Genomic DNA, 26,392 nt, shown 5'->3' on the forward strand with positions numbered 1-26,392 from the left:
TTTTGAGACGGAGTTTCGCTCTTGTTACCCAGGCTGGAGTGCAATGGCGCGATCTCGGCTCACCGCAATCTCCGCCTCCTGGGTTCAGGCAATTCTCCTGCCTCAGCCTCCTGAGTAGCTGGGATTACAGGCACGTGCCACCATGCCCAGCTAATTTTTTGTATTTTTATTAGAGACGGGGTTTCACCACGTTGACCAGGATGGTCTCGATCTCCTGACCTCGTGATCCACCCGCCTCTGCCTCCCAAAGTGCTGGGATTATAGGCTTGAGCCACCGCGCCCTGCCTGATTTTATAATTTCTAAACTGTTGGCTGCATTTATTGTAGAATTATATAAAATGATCTCCTGCATCACAAAATGTTCCTTTCATAAGGACTCATGGGAGAGATTTCTTACAGGCTGAAGGATCAGGAAGCATCTCTTGTTTTTATGTTTTGGACATTGTGACTCTTGTAAGTAAATTTGTAACTTTCATGGCTTCAGTGGTTCAGAAGTTCAGAGTCAAATTTATGACCTGTCCCCAGTACTTGGTGGTATCTTAAGGGCATGGAATTTATATCTTAACCTTTTTCTAGGTTTATCTAGAAATATGACCCATTCCTCCATTTCTTTCATGTATTTATTTTTAAACTTGGGATTTATACATTTTTGTTAGACATCTCAAATTTTTAAAAATTGAAATAGACTAAAAATAATTTTTAAAGATGTGTATGTGTGTGTGTGTGTGTGTCTGTGTTAGAGAGAGACAGGAAAAGAGAAGACAGTGTATATGTTTGTGTGTGCAAATTGGTTTAAGTCATATGAACAATTTCTCTACTTCATTTTCATACATAGATTATCTAGGACTTGTGTGTCTATCATGAAGATCTCAAAATCTTCCTATACTATTTAGGTTCCTGGGCCCATTAACCCATATGTGAAAGATTCTTAATCATCTAAAAGAGCACCTACTGAAGATATTATACAAACATTTTTAATAGGCTTTCTAGTAATAAGAACTATTAGTCTTAATAAATAAATAAATAATTTAAATTAAATATGAAGAAGACATGTAGATATGAAGCCTGGTGGTCTACAATCTAGAATATGTAGACATGAAGCCTAATGATGTACAATCTAAAAAAAAGAATCCATGCCATTAGTGGCCTTCTCATGAAATAACAATAAATCTACTTAACAGTTTTTAGCTAAGTCCATGAATGTGGGCAGGAAGAGTGAATCAGATGAATACAGAGGAGAAAGTTTGATGTGACTTGGTCATTGATTGTTAGTGGGGAATTATTAAAAAACATTATAAACTTGAAAAAATGGTGACATCGGAAGAACAGTAATGTCACTGGATATTTTAGAGTTGTTATTTAAAAAGTCACTTTGAGAAGGTGAAATGATGTATTTATTTTTCAATTTTCATTGGGTATAATGGAGCTTTAAAACAGAAGATTCATTCAAAGAACTGAACTTTAAGTGTCAGAAGTAATTTGAGGAGATATATAAATATATAATGATAACCATAAGAATGATGTGTTCTTCAAGTATCAGAGCAGGAAAGCAAAGGTTGAATCCTCAAAGAACATTTTAAAATGAACAAAACTGAGAGACACAGTTATAAATGAGAAAAGGGAGGAGTAATTTAAGGATAAAGTTATGAAAGTCAACATGTTATTGTACTAGTAATTTTCATTTTTCCATTTTTCCTGATTTTAAAAAAGTGGCATAATACAGTGTGTTCTATCAGAGAATTTTAAAAGAAAATATTAAAAACTAATTGACATGTAAAATTTAAGTTTGACTCAAATGAATAAAACAAAGAATAAAGATGATATGCTACTTGACCAAAGTTTTTCCAAAATTGGTTTCTGGAGGCAATTAGAGTCAAATTATTTCTTTTGTTTTCAATGATGAATACGTCAAAGCCAAAGAAATATTGATGACTTGTTTAACACAGTGATTAATTTATTTTAGAAATTAGCTTATGTTTAAAGGATCAACACTTCAATCTATTTATTTTTTAACTTAGGCTATAGAAATAACAATAGTATAGTAACTCAGAGAGGGAGAAGTAGTGTTGAATGATGCAAGCAAAGATAGTATTAGGAACAACATTTGATTAGTAATAAGCACATTATATGTGTGGGATGTAGCTCCTAGCTGGACATTTTAGTCAAGGTGGGTAATTATTCTGAACCTCTGTTTCCTCCATTACAAAACAAGAAGAGCATTATGTGATCTAAACAGTATCCATTCAATCATTTAACAAATATTCATACATGCCTATTATGTTTCAGGCACTGTTTTGGGGAATTAAGATAGAGCACTAAAGGAAACAGCCATTGCTTTCAGGGATTGTCTATTTCTCTCTCTAGTGGGAGAAATAGACAACAAATAACAAAATGGACATGTAAGTCAATAACAGGTTGTTAAGTATGGGAAAAAAATAAACCATAGTAAGGACTGGAGAATAAGAGGCTATTTTAGAAATGAAGTAAATGAAAACGTGTTTTAAATGCATAACAAAACTACAAACTATAGAAGCAAGTATATTATATTTACTGACCATTTTAGTCAAATTTGAAATACCTGACCACTTTTGATATTTTTAAAACAAATATTTAAACATTTCATGTGAAAATAGTATGACTATGATTAAATTTATAAAACTATTTAAAGTGTTGTAAGCATTTAAAGTGTAATAAATAACTCTTTTTCTGTTTTTCTTTTTTTTTTTTTTTCCTATTCTTTAATGTCAAACAGTTATTCTGCCTATTGGGAATTTGACTTATATTCACTTAGAATAAAACTAGTCAAATGTATCCCAGGTGTGTTATTCTCATTTTAAAATATTTAACCTTTTAAAATGTTCATTGACAATGATAGATTTGAGTTAGATGTTTTTTCATAAAAGAAAGGCAAAGAAAATTCTGTAGGCAATGTCATGACCTTTCTTTGAATTTGGAGTACAGAACAATTCAAATAGAGGATGAAAGATAATCATGTAATTTGACAATAAAAATATATATTTCATGTTGGCTATATCTACAGATAATCAATTTTACACTTATTATACAACATGGGCACCTATTTTCTTAAAACAACTGACCATGTATTGAACAGTTGGTTTACTATTTGATTCCATCCTGACTATATAACAAGGATTTAAAAAGATCAATTCTCATGGTTTTGCCTTAATGGAAATAGACTAAGCTTTAATCAGAATAAAGTCCATTCATGACAGTAAACAAATCGTCTCAGTTAAATTAAGATTCAGAAAGCACATATTTTAATAATTTGCATAATGCTATTCAAAGGTATCTACAAATTTATAGCAATAGGAGAGTAGTATCTTCTATTGGTACTTTTTAATTTTGTTATTTTTATAGGAAAGTTTTGGTTGTACTACAGAAAGAATAATAATTTAACTCATGTTTGATTCACTCAAGTATTATATAAGATGCAGCAATTTTACTATTAAATTGTATATTTTCAAATTGTTTTTTGTTCTTACCTTCTAAAATTGAATTTTGCTTCTGTGGGTGTTGTTTGCTTTTTTCCTTGCCTTCCTTGTTTTCTTTTCTATCTTCAATAGTTTTGTTCAACAGTTTTAAAAGACATTTTCCAAAGTTTCACAGACATATGCTCAACCTATCTAATTAACTTTTTCTAGTAGAAAAATACAATGACAACATAAGGGTAGATATACACTACTAAAAAAATTTTCCCCTCCTACTGCCTGCTTTTTAACAAGACAGCATGCTTGAAGTATTCAGCGAACAAGAACAAAAGCTATTAAAATCAAAGATCTTACGTGGAGGAATACAAATGCTAAGTTTTCTTGTAACTTTGTGAGTCAAATAAGTTATAAGTATACAATGCAAGCCACTAGAAAGTTAGAAGTTCTTGAATAGTATCTGAATTATTTTCCAAATGGAGTTAATTCCAGCTACAATAAAAAAAAAAAAGCATGGTACTGGTACCAAAACAGAGACGTAGACCAATGGAACAGAACAGAGGCCTCAGAAAGAACGCCACACATCTACAACCATTTGATTTTTGACAAATCAGAAAATAAAAAGCAATGGGAAAATCATCCCCTATTTAATAAATGGTGTTGGGAAAACTGGCTAGCCGCATGCAGAAAGCTGAAACTGGATCCCTTCCTTACATCTTCCACAAAAATTAACTCTAGATGGATTAAAGATTTAAACATGAGGCCTAACACCACAAAAACTCTAGAAGAAAAACTAGGCAGCAATATTCAGGACATAGGCATGGGCAAGGACTTCATGACTAAAACACCAAAAGCCATGGTGACAAAAGCTAAAATAGACAAATGGGATCTAATTAAACTCCAGAGCTTCTGCACAGCAAAAGAAACAATCATTAGAGTGAACTGGCAACCAACAGAATGGGAAAAAATTCTTGCAATCTACCCATCTGGCAAAGGGCTAATATCCAGAATCTACAAAGAACTAAAACAGATTTACAAGAAAAAAACAAACGCATTCAAAAGTGGGCGAAGGACATGAACAGAGACTTTTCAAAAGAAGACATTTATGAGACCAAACAAACATATGAAAAAATGCTCATCACTGGTCATTAGAGAAATGCAAATTGAAATCACATTGAGATACCACCTCAAGCCAGTTAGAATGGCAATCATTAAAAAATCAGGAGACAACAGATGCTGGAGAGATGCAGAGAAATAGGAATGCTTTTACACTGTTGGCGGGATTGTAAATTAATTCAACCATTGTGGAAGACAGTGTGGTGATTCCTTAAGGATCTGGAAATAGAAATACCATTTGATCCAGCAATTCCATTACTGGGTATTTACCCAAAGGATTATAAATTATTTTATTATAAAGACACATGTACATGCATGTTTGTTGCAGCACTGTTCACAAAGCAAAGACTTGGAACCAACCCAAATGTCCATCAGTGAGAAACTGGATAAAGAAAATATACACCATGGAATACTATGCAGCTATAAAAATGGATGAGTTCATGTCCTTCACAGGGACATGGATGAAACTGGAAACCATCATTCTCAGCAAACTGACACAAGAACAGAAAACCAGACACCTCATGTTCTCATTCATAAGTGGGTATTGAACAATGAGAGCACAGGGATACAGGGAGAGGAACATCACACACCGGAGCCTGGGGGATGGGGGGCTAGGGGAGGAATAGCACGGGATGGGAGGGATTGGGGAGGGATAGAGAATTACCCAATGTAGATGACAGGTTGATGGTTGCAGCAAACCACTACCATGGCATGGGTATACCTATGTAACAAACCTGCACGATCTGCACATGTACCCCAGAACTTAAAGTATAATAAATAAATTAAATATAAAAAAGGAAAAAAATATGGGCATTACCCGTCAACATAAAATATTTTTACTGTTTGAATAACGTATTGAAGAGCCATGAACAACATATATAATATTAAAACAACCGCCATTCCTTTTTTTAGTAATAAATATACTCTTCTTATTTGCACATATTGAGAAATTATTGACTTGTATAAATCTACCAAAATAATTTCAGACATTGTTTTTAGTAGTGATAGAATACAAGTTTTAAATGAAAATGCAGATTGTTGTAACAGAAGAGTATAAATTTTGCAAAATGTGGGTTGGAATAACACAATACATCTCTGATTTGGGGCTAATACATAACCCCTCTGAGCTTTTCTTACCTTCAATATGAAAAAAATACTAATACACAAAGAGATTGCTGTTTAGATAGTATGTATAAAGTACTTGTCATAGTGCGAGACATAAAGTAGCTCTTAGCTCTTCCTCTGACTTGCATTTGTTTTCTTTTTTAAATTATACTTTAAGTTCTGGGACACATGGGCAGAACATGTAGGTTTGTTACATAGGTATACATGTGCCACCACCATTCCTTTTTTGAGTACTGTGGAGAGCACGGTCATCTCACAAAATGTGGCTCGTTAGTCAGAATTTTTAGTATATTTTAAGACTTAAATTGTAAAGTAATTTTAAAATGTTATCTGTCAACTTAAAGGATCTTATTTTAAATAGATACATCCATAGTAGGTAGATCCCTACTTGTAATTGCAGAATGGAACAGGTGTCCCATGTGAGATGATCTGATTGAGATCAAAAGCTGTGGGTTGATAGTCTCAAAAAATCAGTTTGAAATACAACACCATCTATTTCAGCAGTCAGTTAAAGAAATCATTTTTAGGTGGCAAAGAAGTAGCATGGTGGATGAAAAGGTTAGGTAGAAGAATAAGAACTGTCAGATATCAAAAGAAAAAGAAACATTTGTTGCTTCTAAAAGGTAAAACTTCAGAATATGCTAAGAAAATGTGGAAAATCTTCTGATGGCAAATTAGCAGTCAAGTCCAACTGGTGATTTTTCCAAATATTCATTGATGTTATCTAATAATTACCCAGAGTTACAGATATTACCTTCTCTTGCATTTCACATCACACACACACACACACACACACACACACACACACACACGTATAAAATGCATTGTCAATACTGATTTAATACATAAAGACTAAGTTCCTATTGAAATTCCTCAGATTAGTCTTGTTTTCCAGTGATTATGTTAGCTAAAAGGGCTAAATTCAAAAATATAATGTCCCATAAAGTTTAGACACTTGGCTATTGATAAACACATTTAAATAAAAACAAAAGTAAGGTATCTACTGGATGTTACAGATCTCTCCTAATGATGGCTGTGTAAATAAATATAAAACAAACAAATTAACTGAATTTGATATATAAGGTATAATCAAAGAGAAGATCAAAGTGATGGAGATTCATGTGTGTTTATAGTAGAATAATTTATAATGTTTTGGGTATATACCCAGTAATGGGATTGCTCGGTGAAGTGATATTTCTGGTTTTAGATCCTTGAGGAATTGCCACACTGTCTTCCACAGTGATTGAACTAACTTACACTCCCACCGACAGTGTAAATGTTTCCCATTTCTCCACAGCCTTGCCAGCATTTCTTGTTTCCTGAACTTTTAATAATCACTATTCTGACTGGCATGAGATGGTATCTCCTTGTGGTTTTGATTTGCATTTCTCTGATGATCAGTGATGATAAGCTTTTTTTCATGTCTGTTGGCTGCATAAATATCTTCTTTTGAGAAGTGTCTGTTCATATCCTTTGCCATTTTTTGATGGGTTGTTTTGTTTTTCTTGTAAATTTGTTTAAGTTCCTTGTAGATTCTGGATACAGATGTTTGTCAGAGGAGTAGACTGCAAAAATTTTCTCCCATTCTGTAGGTTGCCTGTTCATTCTGATGCTAGTTTCTTTTGCTGAGCAGAAGCTCTTTTATTTATTGCAGCACAATTTGCAACAGCAAGGACTTGGAACCAACCCAAATGCCCATCAGCGATAGACTGGATAAAGAAAATGTGGCACATTGGGAGGCCGAGGCGGGTGGATCACAAGGTCAAGAGATCAAGACCATCCTGGGCAACATGGTGAAACCCCATCTCTACTAAAAATACAAAAAATCAGCTGGGCATGGTGGTGCGTGCCTGTAATCCCAGCTACTCAGGAGGCTGAGGCAGGAGAATTGCCTGAACCCAGGAGGCAGAGTTTGCGGTGAGCCAAGATCGTGCCATTGCACTCCAGCCTGGGTAACAAGAGCGAAGCTCCATCTCAAAAAAAAAAAAAAAAAAAGAAAGAAAGAAAACGAGGCATAAATATACCATGGAATACTATGCAGCCAAAAAAAGAATGAGTTCATGTCCTTTGCAGGGACATGGATGAAGCTGGAAGCCATCATTCTCAGTAAACTAACACAAGAACAGAAAACCAAACACCACATGTTCTCACTCATAAGTGGGAGTTGAACAATGAGAACACATGGACACAGAGAGGGGAACAATATATCCCAGGGCTTGTTGGGGTGTGGGAGGCGAGCGGAAGGAAAGCATTGGGACTAACATCTAATGCATGTCAGGCTTAAAACCTAGGTAATGGGTTGATAGGTGCAGCAAACCACCATGGCACATGTATACCTATGTAACAAACCTGCACATTCTGCATATGTATCCCGGAACTTAAAGTAGAATAAAATAAATAAAATAAAAGCAAGAAAGAATGTTAGAGGTTAAAAAAAAAAAAATTCCTCCCTTTGGGAAGAAACTGAGTTTTAGCTTCCAAATTACAAAATGAACTACCAAAGATTACACATTTATTTTAGCATTGTAAATATGTTACTGGTTTTACCTCCTTTGCAATGCCTGAGTAAGCTAACAGTGTTTAATAGTGATTTGTAGTACATTTTAATAAAATTGGAGTGTTTCATAAATTTCCCAATTATGACATCATTTTAAGGCACGATTTAATTGACACTTTATTAAATTGGTGGATTACAAAATTAGAGCTCATTTTTAAGAATAAAAAATGAATTTTCTTTAAAAATAGTGATAGAGATTCAATCTAAACTGATTTTCTTCTTCCACTCTTTAATTAAGATTCAATCCTATGCGTGAAAGTGAAAGTTCTCGTCTACTAACTGGCTTGATCCTCATTTACCTTTTCTGAAAATAATGCATGTATGTGTCAGTCAATATTTACAAAAGGCCTACAATACCTAGCAATGATATTGGCTATTAGACACCTGTTTCTTCTCTATCCAACTTAAAAATTGAGATGTTTTCAACCAATTTGAAAATTTGTATCCACACAATAAACTCTGTGTGGAAGTTTATAGAAGCTTTATTTATAATAATCCAAAAATAGAAGTAATCAAGATGCCCCTCTATGGGTAAATGGATAAACAGAGGTACAGCCATACAATAGAATACTATGCAGTGATAAAAAGAAACAAGCTTTCATGCCATGAAAACATATGGATGAGTTTAAGAGCATATTAATAAGTAAAAAATAAAATGGTGTAACAAAGCTACACACTGTAGGATTCTAATTTTTTGAAATTCTGGAAAAGGCAAAACTATAAATAGAAAAGCAATCAGTGGTTTCCACAGAGTTTGGTGATAGTGGGTGCAGTGACAAATTAGTGAAGCACAGATGAACTTCAGAGTGGTGAAACTATGATGCATGATGCTATAATGTTGGATACATGACAATATGCACTTGTCAAATCTCAGACTTCCACAGCACAAAGAATGAATCTTAATTTATGTAAATTAAAAAATTGTTTTGGAGGTCAGGAGATTTCTAGGATGAAATGCAGAATGTGACAAAAGATTAACTGCATTACAAAGGTATGAAACAGCCTCACTGATGGAGGCGTGGGAAAGGTGATAACCTAAGTAACTGAAATTGAGTGGAGTCTAGGACTAAAGGCAAAATAAACTACTTTAATACCATCTAGCTCATGAAAGTGAAAGTGTGCAGGACACACACACACACACACACACACACACACACACGTATTTCCTGGAACTGAACAATTAAATGAATTCAAATAGTAAAGGCCAGATTTCTTACTGTTGAAATGAGAGGTTACAGTTATGCAAGAAGAGGAGTCTAGAATAATTGATGTGGTGATAGAATTAGACACATCAGTATAAATTCATGTTAGCTTCTAATAGATACAGATGGTTACACAATGAACAATTTATAGATATTTATATGCACCTAAGTCAGTATACACACATCTATTTCCTTGCTTTTTTAGCTAAAATGGCCTAAAAACAACACACTTTTAGCAAGGAGTTCACCTAGGGCATAGATATTGGGTTCTGACACCATTCTTAATAAAAGGAACCAGGACTCCTTAGGGAAAGGTTACTTTTTGCTATGATTATTTTTATTTTTTTAAGACAGGGTCTTACTCTGTCACTAAGGCTGCAGTGCAGTAGAGTGATCATAGCCCATTGCAGCCTCAAACTCCTGGACTCAAGTAATCCTTCTGCCTCAGCCTCCTGAATAGCTAGGACTACAGATGCACACCACCATTCCTTGCTAATTTTTAAATTTTTTTGTAGAAATGGGGTCTTATATGTTACCCAGGGTGGTATTGAACTCCGGAACTTAAGCAATCCTCTTGCTTTGGGCTCGTAAAGTGCTGGGAATACATGGTAGCTCACCATGGTGCACCCAGCCTCCTTAGGAAACTGTTTAATTCTAGGACTCTAGAAATACATAAGATGAGCACATTTCATATTGTCAAAAAATAAGAAAGTGCTAAACATATAAATACACATTTAAAATTTGAGCAACAACATAAATATAATAATATTGAAATATAACCCAAAGTATAAATATCCATGTGTTTATGTTGATATAAATGATTGCATAATAAATAAATAGGGGAGAAAAGAACAACTATATACAGAAGAATTCAAAATAAATGATGTACATATATCACCCTCGAGGAGGTGGAGCACAGCTCCTCTCCTTTTATTTTATTTTTTGAGATGGACTCACTGTGTCACGCAAGCTGGAGTGAGGTGGCATGATCTCAGCTCACTGCAACCTCCATCTCCCAGGTTCTAGTAATTCTCCTGCCTCAGTCTCCCAAGTAGCTTGAACTACTGGGATGCACTACCACGCCTGGCCAATTTTTCTATTTTTAGTAGAGACGGGGTTTCACCATGTTGGCCAGGCTGGTCTTGAACATCTGACCTCAAGTGATCCTTGTGCCTTGCCCTCCCAAAGTGCTGGGATTGCAGGCATAAGCCAGCATGCCTGGCCTTCCTCACCTCTTAAATAAGAGTTGAGTATAGTAGCCTCTTTTTAAAAGGTACAGTATAAGGGGTAATGAGAGTAACTTAACAGTGGAGAAAACTGACAAACATTATCTTCGTTTGGTGATCAAGTCACCATCAATACTGATAAGCCATGTTGATAGTATGTCCCTTGGATCCGATGTGATGAAAATGATGTTTTACCTCTGTGAACCTTTCTCCCCAAACACACAATTCTACCCTGACCATAAAACAAAACAAAACCAATCAAAACATCAGAGAAATATCATTTGAGGGACATTCTACAAAATGCCTAACCAGTACATCTTGAAAGTACAAAGTCAGCAAAAACCTAAATATACATGATGACTAAAAGTAATATGGTATCTTGGACAGGATCCTGGAACAGAAAAATAACATTAAGTGAAAACTAAGAAAATGTGAATAAAGTGCAGACTCCAGTTAACATTACTGTATCAATATTCATTCATTCATTATGATGAATGTAGCATATGATATACTTGTGATATGTGATGTAAATAATAGAAGTGAGTGAGTGGTGTATAGGAACTCTCTGTACTACCTTCATAAATTTTCTGTAAAACTGAAATTATTCTAAAATAAAAGACTCTTTTTTAAAAAGTAATTTCACACAGCCAAGTTGTTACATTCTAAAGTCATTTCTAGCAACAATATAAAATTGATTCATTTTTTAAATAAGAATTGATTTGACCCTTTGAAACAAAAGCATATCAGGTTCAAAAACTGTCTGTCCAACTAGAATAAATTCACGAATTCTTATGTCAACTCAGTAACATTGAACTTAAAGGGAAATTGCATAAATCAAAAACTTAAAATGTATGAATCTCAACAAAGCATCCTTCAAATTCTTGTGTATTTTGTGCAGCTACAAGACTGACATGATGTTGATAACAATTAAACCTGCATATCCTTTTATAAAAATGTACACTATTTTTATAAATTCATATTATCAAAAGCTTCAATTTGAATATAAATTTGTAGAAGTATCCATCTAGATTACAAGTTTTTTATTTTCTGGGAACTTCAAATTTATCTTGTTTATGTTCTTTCTGATATTGGTGAGACAAGGTAAAACATATACCTTTTGTCTTTGTTTATGAATATCCGACAAGTATTTCTTTTTAAAAAAAATGTTGAAGTTCACAATACAGTAAATCTTTGTGAATCTTCTTCACAGATCAATCAAAGATTTTTCATCGCTCAATTAAAGAGTACTGGTAGAATGCAAAATCAGTACGTTCATTGTATTCTGTTTCTTTGAACAATTCCATAAGCTACTGATGATTCATCAATTTATATGTGTATATTAAACAATTTTAACAACTATATCCCTGACACTTATCATAAAGGCTGCTTTAGATGACTCAGTACAAATATTTCTGGCATCAAATAGTGAAATAAAGCCACAACACAGACATCAGTCTCTTGTTTTAAAATTTCAATGAATCTGGACTTTTTACCTAACATAGCTGGAACATCAACCATCATGATCAAAACCAAATTTTTCACATATAGCTGATATTCTTTTTAGATGTTTGAAGATTCAAAAATATATATGCCAAGAGCTCAATTGTTTTAGTTCACAAAATTGATATTTCTTCATAAATTCTGAAGTTTTTTGAAAAGAAAGTATCCAAAGTATTAATTGGGCTATGTCTCTAATATTATACGACTCACCTAAAACTAAAAAAAGCACTTGTAGTTTTTCACGTTTCATATTGATTGATATTTATTGTTCTTAGAAAGTTCTTGTATACAATAGGTAGTTGTTTAGTAGCTTGAATTAAGATCTTTACTTTTTGTAAAATGTTTCTTTTGTTGTTTCTTCATAATTTTCTATTAACCTTACCATAGTTGAAATAATTTTTCTTTTCATAATTTTCATCAAAATGTTTTTTTTGTGTGTGTGCAAGAGCCCAAACAATTTTACAGCAATTCAAAGTTATAAGCTCAGAACTTAACAATTATGTAAACATTTTTATTGGACATTTAATTCTTACATTGGGCAACTAACTTCATTGGTCTTTTGTTAGTGTTGAAAGAAAATTGTTTGTTAAAACCCCTAAGTATTTTCTGACAATGTCTCTTAATCATGACCACTTTTTTTATTTTTAAGAATTGTTTGCACAACAAACAGCTTTTCCATTTTGCTTTGCTTCAGGAATGGTAACTGCCAGATATGATTCATCATGCAATAGATCTTATCCAATTTCTTTTTTCTTTAGTGTTCCCCTTGTAGTACCATCATCTACATTTCCACTCCATTCTGCATCCTCTGTAAAATTTTGTTTAAAATTATAAAATTTGTTAATATTCACTTTTAAACTAGAAACACAATTTACTTGTATTCTGGTTAAAATAATATCTATTTTAGTTTACCTGTGATTTTCAGTTATCACTAAAATCTGGGCTGTTTGCATAAAATATTCAAATAAACACATTACAATGGGGAGTGTAAATTAGTCCAACCATTGTGGAAGACAGTGTGGTGATTCCTCAAGGACCTAGAAATAGAAATTCCATTTGACCCAGCAATCCCGCTACTGGGTATATATCCAAAGGATTACAAATCGTTCTACTATAAGGAAACATGCACACCAATGTCCATTGCAGCACTGTTTACAGTAGCAAAGAGTTGGAACCAACCCAAATGCCCATAGATGATAGACTGGACAGGGAAAATGTGGCACATATACACCATAGAATACTATGCAGCCATAAAAAACGATGAAGTTTTGTCCCTTGCAGGGACATGGATGAACCTGGAAACCAGCATTCTCAGTAAACTGACACAAGAACAGAAAATCAAACACCACATGTTCTCACTCATAGGCAGGTGTTGAACAATGAGAATACATGGACACAGGGAGGGGAGCATCACACACTGGGGTCTGTCGGGGGGAAATAGGGGAGGGACAGCAAGGGGTGGGAGTTGGGGAGAGATAGCATAGGGAGAAAAGCCAGATATAGGTGATGGGGAGGAAGGCAGCAAATCACACTGCCATGTGTGTACCTATGCAGCAATCTTGCATGTTCTTCACATGTACCCCAAAACCTAAAATGCAATAAAACACACGCACACACACATTACAATGGAAAAAATGGGAGTGAGGGTATCTTAGTACTTGGAGTGTATTGATTCAAGAATGCTAAGTGAAGAAAAGATTGCTTTCTACTGTGGCAGAGAAGCTCAGAAAAAGGATAAAGAGTTAAGGGAATCCCTGGATTCCTAAGCAAAAAGGGGCCAATTAGCAATCTAGCCAGCCTTTGGCTAAGGAAATAATAGCCACACTTCCTACTGAGACTTGAATATTGTGTCAACAGCAAAGGCTCTTGATACATGGATGAACCCACTTTTCAATGATTTTGGGGAAGAATGTGGCAGTCTTTAGACAAAGGGGGACTAAGATAGGACACAGTGATTTTTTTTCTTTTTATTAGCATAATAATTTACAATATAACATTTGGTTGGAAGTAGAAACTTGCATTTTTTCTTAACATTTTTTCCCTCAAATTCAGAGCAAGGACATAAGCATGGAAGATATCTAATTAATACAACCAACAATTGTGACTGAAGTCCGTACATTATCAGCCACACCACAGTTTCATTAGTAGATTCATGCCATGTTAGGTCCCATCCAATGGCTGATGTTTTCCACTCTTCAAAATGCCTCCTCCCAAGAATAGTTTAGATTTCCATATTTTTATCGGTCTCTCTGAATATAAAATGCCTTACATTTTTACAATTTTCATCCAAAAGATTTTATTTTTCGAGCAAGAATCCAAGCAATTTCACAGCACTTCAGTTATAAGCTCAGAAGTTTAAAATTATCTTTTTTTCTTTTTTGAGACAAAGTCTCTCTCTGTCTCCCAGGCTGGGGTGCAGTGGCACAATCTCATGTAACTGTAGCCTCAAGCTCCTGGGCTCAAGCAATCTGCCCGCCTTGGCCTCCCAAAGTACTTGGATTACAGGGGTAAGCACTCCGTCAAGATTTAGCTAAAAATATTTATTAGACATTTAATTCTTACATCAGGCAACTAACTACATTGATCTTGACTTTAAAGAACAGTGTAATGGTTACTGATTTGCCCCATTTAACTTCTGTACTTTCTACTTCTCCCAGCCTCCATTGTTTCAATTAGTATGTTTTAAAACATACACTTTTTTTAAAAAAAATAAATAAAGCTCCATATCTTTTTTCTTCTGAAAAGTTATATAGTGAATTTACATTTAAAACCTTCATTGTATAACAAGATAAATTGTTTTAATTGCTAGAATGGGGTCAAGAGAGTCAAATACTTTAAAAACTCTCTTAAAAGAGAGTTACAATTTTCCTGTGAAACTTATTTATACTGGTGTTTATTTTCACAACTGAACTTTAAAAGGAAGAGTCCATTTGGCTGCATTTGAATTGGTGACATTTTTAGGTTGTCATTACCTGCAGAAAGAGTGAATCGGTGCCTCAATATGAATGAGTGGTAAGTGACCTTTTAAACTGTTTTTCAGAATAAGGATTTCTTTCTTTCTCTTACTATATTTTTAAATAAAATATATCTGGATTAGAAACATGATGACCACTAACTACAGTTGCTCAACGTATTCTCTGAGGTAAAAAAAATAAATAAATACAATAAAATAAAACAATTTTAAAAAGCCAATCATTTTCTCTTAAATATTCCTTACATATAGGAATTCTATGAATTGGTAGTTAAAATGTAAATTATATTTGTTTTTTGTCTACTAGGAAAGGAAAATAACACCGTTTTTTTCATTTGTAGTCTACTAACATTCATTGAATACTTGACATATCTACCATGCAGTTTTTAAAATAGGGTTGGAAATACACAGATATATAAAATCCGATCCTCCTTTTAAAGGAAATTTTATTTTCTTGGAAGTGACAAAATATATGAAGATAATTTGGTACAAAGTAATTGTAAGGATGGGTGGAAATAAAATAGTTTAGGGGCTGTCTTTCATTTGTCTCTGCAGATACACTATGCATTCTTCACGCTGCTCTGTTTTCCTGAAAATCCGACCCTCATGAATGACATTTATAAGCTTTGGCTTCTGTTGAGTTTGACAATTGGGGAGGACCCACATAATCTCATCATATGAGGGGGAACTGAAAGAGTAAAGTTGGAGTATTTAGGGGGTATTTAGCATCCTAGCTCCCTTCTTATGACGGCAAAGTAGGCTTGGGTGTGTCCCTGAACCAAAGGCTCAATGCCTGACAGGTGTCTCCTCACACAGCCCTCTCTGTTCGTATCCTCCTAACTTATCTCATGTGTTGTTCTCTCAAGCCTAGGGGTGGCAACTGGTGACTTCAGAAGCAGCACTGAAGCACCCCAGGGTCCTGTAATATCCTTTGTTGCTATACTATACCCTGCCTAATATACAAATGGGAGAGTGCTGCCTGACTCCTATAGAGTCTGGAAGGGAAGTTTTTTGAGAACAAAATGATCGCTTCTCCTTGTTAGGAACAATTTTGTTATCTTTGATTATGTAGTAAATAATGATTAGAAGAGAAACCTGCAAGTTTTTTCTATACTCCATAGCCAGAATCCTTTTACTACTGTGAAAGGAATTATTATGTCCTCCATATTTTAAAATTCATTTTGTTAGGGATGGAGTCTCACTCTTTTGTGCAAACTAGAGCTCAGTGGTGTAATCATAGCTCATGGTAGCCTTGAATTCCTGTATGTCCCCTATTTTAAACAAAAATTTGAACATTAAATTTACAGTTATCTGGACAATATGGGCACGACTTCACCTCCATTTTTATCAGAGCTTTAAAAAAAACTTGAGATGTATTTTATGTACAACAAAATTTACCCTTTTAAAGTGTACTGCTCAGTGATTTTTCATATATTTCACAATTTTGGGTTACTATAACCACTATCCAATTTCAGAACATTTTCATCCCCCTAATAGAAACCCCATACTTCTCAGCTTTCTCTCTCCAATACCCCATCCTCCTCAGATCTATGCAACTACTAAGCTACTTTCTGCCTCTATAGAGCTACCTTTTCTATAAATTTTATATAACTGAAATCATATGATGTGTGGCTTCTTTCACTTAGTGAGATGTTTTCAAATTCATTCATGTTGTAGCATGTATCCATTTTTGGTTCCTTTTTATTGCCAAATAATATTTCATTGTATGAATAATATACCATATTATATTTATTATCAGTTGATGCATTTGTGTTGCTTCCACTTTTGTCTATTTTTAGTAACTCTGCAAATGAACATTTGTATAGAAGTTTTACATATAATGTTTTCCTTTCTCTTAGATATTGATATAGTTTGGATATTTATCACCACCCAAATTGCATATTGAAATATAATCCCCAATGCTGGAAGCAGGTCCTGGTGGGAGGTGTTTGGATCATAGGGGTGGATCCCTTACGGCTTGGTGCTGTCCTTGCAATAATAACTGAGTACTCACGAGATCTGATTGTGTAAATGTCTGTAGCACCTCCCCTCCCCTTGCTCCTGCTTCCATCGTGAGAGATGCCTGCTCCCCTTCACCTTCTGCCATGCATGAAAGCCCCCTGAGGCCTCCTCAGAAGCTGAGCAGATGCCAGCACCATGCTTGTACAGCCTGCAGACTGTGAGGCAATTAAACCTCTTTTCTTAGAAATCACCCACTCACAGATATTTCTTTATAGCAATGCAGGATAAGTCTAATACAGAGATCTACCTGGAAATGAAATTGCTAGGTCACATGGTCACTCTATGTTTAACTTTTTGAAGAACAGCCAGATTGTTTTCCAAAATGGATGTGCCATTTATCTTCCCACCAGCAATGTACAAATGTTCAAATTTCTTCAGATCCTCATGGACATGCATTATTGTCTATCTTTTTTATTATAGCCATCCTAATACATGTTCAGTGGGGTCTTGTGATTTCTTTCATTCTTTTAAATTTATGAATAAAAAGAAATTACATAATTATGCAAGAGCGGTTAATCAACAACAGATGTAGCATGTAATATGTGAATATGATTTAGTTTAAGCAGCCTGCAAAAACAGAAGATAGAACTAAATTTGATCCTATATATCCAAGACCTTGAATCAAAAGGAAATTATCATTCTCCCTTAGAGAAGCTGGGAATGCTTCCCTGAGGAAGTGAATCTCCCTACCTGTGAGAAGCAGATGAGGTTGCTTAGGGTGCTCCAAAATCATAAATATGTCACAAGCAATCACAAAGAAAATGGATAGGGTTTGCCATATCATTCCTCACTCCCAGGAAGGAGGAAACTGACAGAGTTTTACATATCAGAAACTGACAGGGTTTTCCTTATCATTCCCAGGAAGGGGAAAACTGACAGGGTTTTCCTATTGTTCCTCACCTCCCAGAAAGGAGACATTAGCATAGGCCAGAAAGAATGGAGGGAAGAATGTGGCAGGAGGAAAATGTGAAACCATCTTTTCAATATATTTGTGGTTCTATTTTGTTTATGAAAGTAATTTTCTATGACCAGAAGACAAACGTTGGTCAGCATACAGAGGAAAGTGGAGTTATGCTTTCTCTCTTTCTTTTTTTCTTTTTTTTTGAGAAGGAGTTTTGCTCTTGTTACCCAGGCTGGAGTGCAATGGCGTGATCTGGCTCACCGCAACCTCCGCCTCCTGGGTTCAATCAGTTCTCCTGCCTCAGCCTCCCCAGTAGCTGGGACTACAGGTGTGCGCCACCATGACTAGCTAATTTTTGTATTTTTAGTAGAGACGGGGTTTCACCTTGTTGACCAGGATGGTCTCAATCTCTTGACCTTGTGATCCACCCGCCTTGGCTTCCCAAAGTGCTGGGATTATAGGCGTGAGCCGCCGTGCCCGGCCACTTTCTCTCTTTCTTAGGGAGAGTTATGTTGGCTGTGGATCAGCTTGCTTATCCTCTACTCAGCTGTATAATAGACTTCCTGCTGCAATCAGGCAGCACCTACAGATTTTTATTTTCTCATTACCTTGGCTTCATTGTTTTCTAGTTAGAAATGATCACAGCATGGCAAAATAAACAGTAATGGGTATTCACAGAATTTTCTTTCTTTCTGCAGCGACTATATCAGCACAAGTCAGCATATTTTTAATAGATGTGTTGTTAACTAACTCCTAAAGCATTACAACGATACAATGCTCAGAAGCAGGATAAATTTCCAACATGATGCAAGTGAATTCCATTTTCTCACCTCCATCTTTCCTACAAAATTGAAGCTCATGGAAGTCAATAAATATATCTAAAGTCAGGAGATAAGTTATTTCAAAAGGTTGGACTTGAACTGGGTTTTTTTAACTCTCAGTCCAATGTTTACCTCGTTCAACAGACTGCCTATGCATTATGGCACAGTATCAGATATTTTCAAATATTAATATAAATATTATTTTCACCTCTATAACATAGCTAAATTAATATTGGTTTCTTAAAATGTGAGTTTTTATTTTTAATTTTTACCTTGAGTTACTGTCAGTGCTTATTGATTGAGAACTGAGTAGCAAAGTTCAGATTGATAGAAATTAAAAGAATAAATAATTTGTATAATCATAAAGCTATTTTAATGCACATCTTTCCACATATTAGTGATATCTTAATTTTTTTTTTGGAGCAGTCATCATTTGTTTTACAACTTACTTATTTCAATTTAAATAAATAAATGAAGGGATTTCTACTAATAAATGTATCGAAGTGATGATTTTGGCATTTTCTAGACTCCTAGTGCCAAAACACAGGTACCTACCTGACAATATCCACATTACCAGTCCCTAAATCCTTTACCTTCAAATATTTAAGGGGCTGAACTCTGTATGCTGATGCCCATAAACTCCGCTTTTCTGGTTTATCACAAGCACTGTAAGTACAAGTGTTTTTCTTAGAAATTATACTCAGTTGTTCTTACTTTGTGTTTACATAAGTGTCTAGGTAGTTATTAACTCATGCATATAATAATAAGTAGAATTCTTGCTGTGGTGAATTATAATTCACCATAGACCTTCACATATACGAATTTACTTTGGTTTTCAAAATGATCACATAAGGTGAACATTGCTGTTACTTCTGGTTTTATAGTTAAAGGTCAAATTAATTATGTGATCACCCCAAACAACAGAGTCGAGATGTGGATCTCAGCCTTGTTAACCCAAAATTCTCTGCAAAAATCTCTCTGCTGTGCCCTCAGCCTCCCAAGTACCAACGAAACACATTTCACTAATTCTGTACTTCATGTTTTTGTACACTGTTTCTACTTCAAAAATAGTTTTATCAAAGAAATCATCTTTAAGCCCATACTACTCTAGCTTCTTGCCATGGTATATGCACTGAGTATCTATATTTTGTTTGATTAAATCAATTTTCACTTGTTGACATGCTTTTTATAAATTTTCTTATGTTAATTAGATGTATTACTTTATACGCATACAGCAATTTCCATTTTTATTATGGAAGATAGAACCAAAATAGTTGGTAATTTTGGTGATTACAATAGCAGGCTTATTTGGAGACAAGTTCATTCTTATTATTCTCCATGGTATTCATCACATAATTAATTTCTTTTAAAAATAAACTAATCAGGACATAGCAAATGTAATATTCTAACAAAATACAACACTGAAAGAAGGTATACATGTCCTTTTATTGTAAAAATTAAATATTTCTTAAAAGCTTTGGTGGCTGATTGGATAATATTTTTAATTAAAAATGCACACTTAAATCTTATTAATGGATTTTAAGTTATAAAGGAAATTCTGACTACAGTTTTAATGGAACTGAATTTTATGATTTTAGGAATGGTTAATTTTGTTACTACTTCTTTTTTTTTTTAACTGGAAGCATTACCAAACTATGTTTTTTGAAACCTTCAGTAAGTTCCATTTGAGGCTTTTTACTAGCAAAGTGGCTTTTGGAAACATCACCTAGATGAGAATTCAAATGCTCAATAATAGCCATTGAAAAACAATGATTTCAGAGTCCCGGGCCTTTAGCTGGGTACTGTAGGTTTTTTGAAACCAGCAAAATCACTTATATCTCTTTGGCATTGTAGATTGACTCTCCCCGTGTATCTTTAATGCATCCACATTTTTTTTCTGAAAACTGCTCAGAAAGCTTGACCTTTGAGATATAAATGAATAACATTCATATAGGAACTTGTTCCAAATAATGGCCTATGCTGGGTCTAGTCAATTAGACTAACATGTCAAGCTTTATTTTAAATATCTGCTTAGTCGCTGTCTTGTAGATATTTTTTCCTGAATGTAAATCCTAAGAGACAGACATAAATCTTGAAAACTTGAACATGGCATGTACTTGAAGGTTGTCACTGGCCTTCATCACAGAATCATTTAATCAGGTTCAGGCTAATTTGGAGGATGAATGCTGATGAAAGAGGGCAGTTGATTATACATATCATTGTTACACCAATTGGTTTGTCAAACTGCCCAATTCATTCATCCTCTTCCATTTTTTCTTCCTCTAAAATATTATAGCTAAAAATTAAATAAAAGCATTGTGTGTGTGTCAGGTTTCTAAATTATGAAAACTATATTATTGATATGTACTACTAGAGTAATAGGAACTTCTTATATCCAAATGTTTCACTGTCTATATTTGCATACGCAAATATATTTTTGATACTGTTCATGAACACCTCAAATATACATTGAATACTAAATATTTTTCTTTTTGGATATTAGTCCAGAAAGGCTATGATTAAAATAAAAACAGAAAGACACACCGAGTCACAAAACTAATAGAATCAATTAAATAGTTACAGGATACATAGACTCTCAGAGTAAAATGTAATTGTTTCCCTGTTAAGCAAATAAAACAATAACTAAGAGTGATATATATCGGAGAAACAGATTCCAAGATGTATTATAACACTTAATATAAATACTATGTGATATTCTAGCAGTTAATGATTCCAACTATATTGTTAGCACATCTTATCTTATGTCCTTATGCTTGAAAGACATCCGACATTCTTTTTGTACAAAGTTGTAAATGAAAGTAAGAAATAAAAGAGAATATGCCAGAATAAGGAAGAAGAAAGGGGTTTAGTAAGAGTGGAATGGAAGAAAAGAATTGGAAGGAGGGATAAAAAGAGAAGCATATAAAGGGAGAAAGTAAAGGTAGAAACTTACAAATTTCTAGGCATATGGAGCACAGGATGATTGATGTGATTTTCTGATACCCATGATTTCTCTAAAATTTAAAGTTTAAATGCAAATGATTAACGTTAAAATGTAGAATAGTTAGAGGTACATGTTTAACATGGACTTACTGAAAACATGCTGGTTGGGCTCAGCTATTTTAGTGCATTCAACTTTAGTCAAATTGTGTTTTCTTTAAAATCTTTGTGATGCTAAAAATAATAATGATGTTTAATAATATGTATATTTATCAAAATGGACAAATAAAGACTTAATGCTACATATTAAGACATTTTTACACTGCTATAAAGAACTTCCCTGGGACTGAGTAATTTATAAAAGAAAGAGGTTTAATAGACTCAGTTCTGCATGGCTGGGGAGGCCTCAGGAAACTTAAATCAGGACAAAAGAAGAAGCAGACACCCTCTTCACAAGATGGCAGGAGAGAGAACAAAGGAAGAACTTCCAAATACTTCTAAGAGCATCAGATCTCGTGAGGACTCACACACTATCATCAGAACAGCATGGGAGAAACTATTCCATGATCCAGTCACTTTCCTTTCTTGACACGTTGGGATTACAGGTCCCTCTGTCCACACAAGAGAATTACAATTTAAGATGAGATTTGGGTAAGGGCACAGATCCAAACCGTATCATGCTATACTATCGTTTATAGTCAACAAGAATCTATGAATCAATAATCTATTCACTCATAATGAAAATGGAGTAATCAAAAATACCCTAAAAAGCCTAGTTTTTTCTTAGAAACTCTACAGTGCTCTAGTTTATTCCATAAATGTTTATGCTGTAATTATCAAAGATGTCATTAACTCTACACACAGGAATATTTTTCTTTTATTGCTGCCAAAATTTTATATGTCAGCTACTTTTTCATTTCCAAAATAAACCAATTAATTTTCAAAAGTATAATTAGTAATTTCAACTTGTAATTTTATTTTATTCACTTTATTTAATTTTTAAAACCATTTAGGTGTTTATATCCTATAAGTATACATTATCAATTCAACAATTGTCTCCCCAATGTTTACCAAATGAGAATTATGAAACATAAATTAGTCTAAGATACCTTTCAAATATTGCATTCTAATACTGCTAAATGATTCTACACATTTGGGCTGTTTTGGAACTTTAGTTAGTTAAACCCATATAATTGTGTTTTTTTTAAAATGCTTTCAAATGAATACTTTTATACAGTAAGTTGTACAGTAGGTTGAGTATGATCAAGTCAGGTAGAGCTGCTTATGTTTTAGTGCTTCTCAGAGTCTCCTGGAATGCTTGTTAAAACACAGGTTCCTTGAGTTCACCCTCAGAGTCTAACTTCATAAAGTCTGTGGTGCGTCTATGAATGTGACTTTCTCTTAAGACCTCAGGTGATATTCCTGCTGACAACACTATGTAGAGTTCAGAGTATGATTCAATCTATTTAGAGACCTTTTTTCAGCTGCTATCTAGTTTGTTCTTTAGTTGAGGAGCAAATAGTGAGATGCTGCATCTGGAAATAAACAAGGCCAGTTTCTCTCTTTTGTCTTGGGGGCTCTCTAACTTGTAGGTGAATGTTACCAATATTAAAGGGGTGAGGCTTGTCAGCATCACTTAGTCGGAAAGAACAGGCGATTCGGAAACAGAAGATTTTAAGTCTCAGTTTAACATTTATTAGTTGAGTACCCTTGGGCAAATTACTTAAACTTTCTGAATCTCATTTTTTTTTCTATTTGTATGGTAGGAATAAAAAGGCCCATGTGAAAATGTTATGGTAAGCATTTAAGAAATTAATCAACATAGATACATTATGAAAGCTATAAAGCACTTAACCCATATCCTTTGAGACTTCGTTCCGCTCATTATGCCCTCTATTTCCCCTACATTTTCAACGTCCCCATCTTCATTGGCTCTGTCTCTATGCCAGAAAGCATACTTTGCCCTCCATTTTGAAAATAGTTTTTTATGACACCATGTAACTGCCAACTTCTCCCCCAAGTCTCTCTCATAAGTAACCTTTGAAAAATTACCTACACTCCCTGCCTCTAGTTCCATATTGCTTAGTCATTCACCCAAGTACCATTGCTGAAATTCTGCTTTCACTACTAAAATGAAGTTGCCGTCATAACGATCACATTGACTTTATAAGTGTTAAATCAATGCCTATCAAGTGTGATGTCTCCCAAGTATGGGACCCCTAGCCCTAAGCTGGTGTGGCATGGCTCACCAATCACTTGCCCTGGAAACTCCTCCCAGTCTCAGCTGTAGCAACACTGCTTTCTTGGTTTCTCTTTTCCTCAGTCTTTGCTGCTATCTCTTCACATCTTGCCTCTATTTTCCCTCAGTCTGCACGTTGTCTCTGGAAGATCCTTACACATGCCTTCAATTCCCTTTTCTATACTTTGACAACTCGTCAGATCCACACATCTAATTCAAACTTCTTTCCTAAGCTGCAGATCCACCCAACTTTTAACTGAATATCTAACTGATGTCTAACATTTAATTACACGAAACTAAAAATTATGACATACACAGAATATGCTCTCATATTTTCTGCATATTCACAAGGGTGAATAGAAGTTCCATGCACCAGATTTAAATGGCTATCTGGGAGAATTCCTTTTGCCTGAATGATGCTTTGCCCTTTCTTCATCTGGAAAACATTTTTCCATCCTTTAGGTCAAAGCTTAAATATGATTTTCCCAGGAATTTTTCTCTGATCACCCAAGTAGCTTCTATTGTATTTCCTTAGAGCCCTACACCTCGCCTCTGGCATGGTTCCCTAGACATTGCCCCCTTTACATTGTAAGTCTCATGGAGTAAAAGTCTAAACTATCAGTACTCAGATGAGCATATGGCATATCATAGGTGCTTAAAAATGTTGTTTGACTCCCTTTTACAAAATCATTCAGGCATTCAACCGATAAACACTATGCCATCGTTCTTCTGGGTACTGGGTAAGCAGAGCAAAGCTCCTGCATCCCGTGTCAGAGACAGATAATAAACAAGTTAAGACAAACAAGTAATAAATAATCACAAAATTACAGTTATTATGAAAGAGAAGTATTGCACTGAAAAAATCTCCTGAATTAGAGATGTGGGGGAACTCAGGGAGTGAAGGAAACTACAGCATGGGGCAAGGCTGAAGAATGAAGCCAAGTCCACTCCTGGAAGAGACAGGCTGTCAAATCCAAATACTTTTCTAAATCGTACCCAGTAAATTTCAATGTTCTACTAATTGTTCAGGAAGAAGTCTCATCCTGGTATTTTTTTTCTACAGTCATCTTAATTCTATCTGGTAATGAATCTTTAGTTGTACTTTCATAGTACTTGGATATTTCTAAAAATGAACTTTTCCATATTAATATTTTAGTACTAATCAGTTTGTTTTATCATTTTTAACAAAACAAAGAGCCTTGAAGATATAGCCATGTTTTTTAGTAAATACATCAGAATAGTCTGTCAGTATAATTTACATATAAAATCTCCAAAACTACACTGAGATACCATCTCACGCCGGTTAGAATGGCGATCATTAAAAAATCTGGAGACAACAGATGCTGGAGAGGATGTGGAGAAATAGGAACACTTTTGCACTGTTGGTGGGAGTGTAAATTGGTTCAACCATTGTGGAAGACAGTGTGGCGATTCCTCAAGGACCTAGAAATAGAAATTCCATTTGACCCAGCAATCCCATTACTGGATATATATCCAAAGGATTACAAATCGTTCTACTATAAGGACACATGTACACGAATGTTCATTGCAGCACTGTTTACAATAGCAAAGACCTGGAACCAACCCAAATGCCCATCGACGATAGACTGGATAGGGAAAATGTGGCACATATACACCATGGAATATTATGCAGCCATAAAAAACGATGAGTTTGGGTCCTTTGTGGGGACATGGATGAACCTGGAAACCATCATTCTCAGCAAACTGACAGAGGAGCAGAAGATCAAACACCGCATGTTCTCACTCATAGGCGGGTGTTGAACGATGAGAGCACATGGACACAGGGAGGGGAGCACTACACACTGGGGTCAGTTGGGGGGAAATAGGGGAGGGATGGTGGGGGGTGGGAAGCTGGGGAGAGATAGCAAGGGGAGAAATGCCAGATGTAGGTGATGGGGAGGAAGGCAGCAAATCACACTGCCACGTGTGTTCCTATGCAACAATTTTGCATGTTCTTCACATGTACCCCAAAACCTAAAATGCAATAAAATAAATAAATGGGAAAAAAAAATCTCTAGTAGATGTATAATAAATTAGATTTATATGATCACATTAATGAAGGAAAAAACCCTATATGAGCATAGTGTTAATGAGAAACCAAAGTACAAAAGTGTTATTTTCCAAAAGTAATTTATTTTGGAATAAATTTTCATTAAACGATATTGAGTATCAAAATCAAAATTTCACTTTTTATTGTAGCAGCTGTAGGCAGTACCAACAGTAATCTAAGTCTCACATTTGTGAACTTAACTGTAAAATTTATAATACAGGTTTATCCTACACGTGGGTAGCAACTTCAGATTTA

General features: G+C 34.7%; 1 protein-coding gene and 1 long non-coding RNA gene across 16 annotated transcripts in view; both read right to left on the reverse strand.

The window, feature by feature from the left end:
* MAGI2 (membrane associated guanylate kinase, WW and PDZ domain containing 2) overlaps positions 1 to 26,392 on the reverse strand; it is a 1,439,413-nt gene that overhangs the window by 811,464 nt on the left and 601,557 nt on the right. The gene's annotated exons all lie outside the window — the stretch shown is intronic.
* LOC116549995 lies at positions 18,175 to 22,423 on the reverse strand. The gene is made up of 2 exons (XR_004268191.1): positions 18,552 to 22,423; positions 18,175 to 18,243 (listed from the first exon to the last, which is right to left on the reverse strand). It is a non-coding gene; the product is annotated as an uncharacterized LOC116549995 (long non-coding RNA).

Source organism: Sapajus apella, unplaced genomic scaffold (genome assembly GCF_009761245.1).
Source record: "Sapajus apella isolate SASKATOON/1434 unplaced genomic scaffold, GSC_monkey_1.0 scaffold7, whole genome shotgun sequence".
NCBI classification, from domain to species: domain Eukaryota; kingdom Metazoa; phylum Chordata; class Mammalia; order Primates; family Cebidae; genus Sapajus; species Sapajus apella.